The following is a 2,208-nucleotide window of genomic DNA, read 5'->3' on the forward strand; positions in this document are numbered from 1 at the left end:
AAAAAATTTTAAGAAAACTTCTGGGAAGATATTAAGTATGAGAACAGCTGGGTCAAATGAGTCCGCTAGCTCTAGTGTTTTGAGGAATCTCCATACTGATTTCCACAGTGGCTGCACTAGTCTGCACTCCCACTAACAGTTGAGAAGGGTTCCTGTCCTCCTAAAGCCCCACCAGTATTTGCTATTGGTCGATTTCTTGGTAACAGCCATTTTTTTCTGGAGCATGATGGAATCTTGGCATTGTTCTAATTTGCATTCTTTAAGTGACCAATGATGCGGTTCCATCTGACCCAGCTATTCCCCACTTAGTATTTTCCCAAAAGAATTAAAGGCATCATACCACAGTAATATATGTGTGTTGATATTTACAGCAGCACAGTTTGTAATAGCTAAATCTTGGAAACAGTCCAAATTCCCATCAACTGATGAATGAATAAAAAAGATGCAGATTTTTTTATACAATGGACTACTACTCTGCCAAAAATAAGGATAAACTGGACACATTTATAGCTAAATGGATGGGCCTTGAGACCATACTCTTAAGTGAAATAAATCAGACATACATGTAAATACCACAATGTCTCACTAATATGAGAAATTAAAAGTGTAAATAAGAACCAAAATGGATAGTAGGTACTGTGAAATAGGAAGAAATTGTTCAAAAGGAAAGGGGAACTGGATGGAGGGGGAGAAGGAAGGGAAAATAAAAGAGAAAAGAAGGATGAAATGGAAACAAAGCTTTGTAAATAAGAAGGGAAAGAGCTTGGAGGGGGATGGGAAAAGAAGATACAGGTACAAATCCCCCAGGAATGTGATCATTATGTATATCTAGACTGTACCAATAAACTTAATAATAAAAAAAAAGCTTCATGTGAAAAGTTGAGAAGAGACTGACATCTAGCATGTCTAATAAAAAAGATGTCAGAATGGATTTCTGCAGAAAGAATGGTGCTCCCATGAAGGTTCAAGGTGATGGGAGATAAAAGCATTAGACAGGAGAGAGACAAAGGTCAGAAATATTGTGACAGGTGGGAAAGCGCTGAGGGAGGCCTAGGCAGGAAGCTGGTTTATAGGCACAGCCCTTGGTGCTGGCTCTCTGGAAACACTGGCTGTGTCAGCATGGCTGTGAGGACTAGAGGAGGTGTTAGCAGGGAGGAGGTGCATAGTAACAGCTGAAAAGTGTCAGCACTGGAATATGACCAAACGAGAAAAGAGGTTCATGTGGCTTTGGTTGTCTCATGGATGGCATCTATTAATCCTCCAGAGGAGAAAAACACTTTCCTGACACTAAATTCTAAAGGAAATTAATCATAAGCCTTGACAAATAAGAAGTGTAGGTCTTCTAATGGACAATGTCTTGTATGGGAGTCTTTAAGTGAAAGATCCTCCTAAATCTCTCCCTGCCCTCTGTAAAAGATATTGTTACAAAGGAAGATCCTGAAAAAGAAGAGGGGGAAAGAAAAAAAGAAGAGGTTGCTTCAGGGTCTTCAAATATGTGGGTGGTTCCCATGGATGGCAAGACACAGTCAGTGGGTTGTGCCACAGCAAGGCGGAGGCAGATCAGCCCCAGTAAGATCTAGCCAGAATCTAGAACTACATACCAAGGAAGTGGACTGCTTCAAAAGAGGGCAAGTCCCAGGCTAAAACATGCTTGCAAAAAACTCAGGGACCACAGGTATGGCAGGGATGTGAACTGGAAGACTTCTCTACCTCCTGTGCTTTGTTTCATTCACTGCCTGTTGGAATCTGCCAAGCATCATTGATAAACATTTATAAAACCCCAAGCTCCAACTTAGTGTTTGGCAATACAGAGCCTGTCTTTACAGTGCAGGGAGTTAAGAAAAGGGAATTCTTATCAATCATTACAGAGAGTAAATTGGCAGTACTTGTTAATGCTTAAAATAGGCACATCACAATTTCTGGTTAGCGTAGGGAAATCCCGCCCAAGTGTACAAGGAATTAAGAACAATTCCATCTGCAGCAGGACTGTTTGGAAAGAGAAAAGGTTGAGAACAGTCAATGGGGCTCCAGGCAAACATGCTTTGGATTAGTCATACCAGCAAGTCGGCATGAACTGACATGGCCAGCTCTCCAAGATAGTCTAGTGAGTGAGGAAAAGCAAAGTTTAGAATAGTGTGATTTAACATGCACACATAGGTCCCAGCCCAGGTGCAGCATGGGTGAGACCATCTTGCACCCGCTTGAGAA

General features: G+C 41.4%; 1 protein-coding gene across 9 annotated transcripts in view; it reads right to left on the reverse strand.

Annotated features, from left to right (window-relative positions):
• The window catches only part of Clec16a (C-type lectin domain containing 16A), a 235,044-nt gene that overhangs the window by 51,680 nt on the left and 181,156 nt on the right, over window positions 1-2,208 (reverse strand). The window lies entirely within an intron of this gene.

The sequence above is a fragment of the Octodon degus genome, unplaced genomic scaffold (genome assembly GCF_000260255.1).
Source record: "Octodon degus isolate 3935 unplaced genomic scaffold, OctDeg1.0 scaffold00021, whole genome shotgun sequence".
NCBI classification, from domain to species: Eukaryota; Metazoa; Chordata; class Mammalia; order Rodentia; family Octodontidae; genus Octodon; species Octodon degus.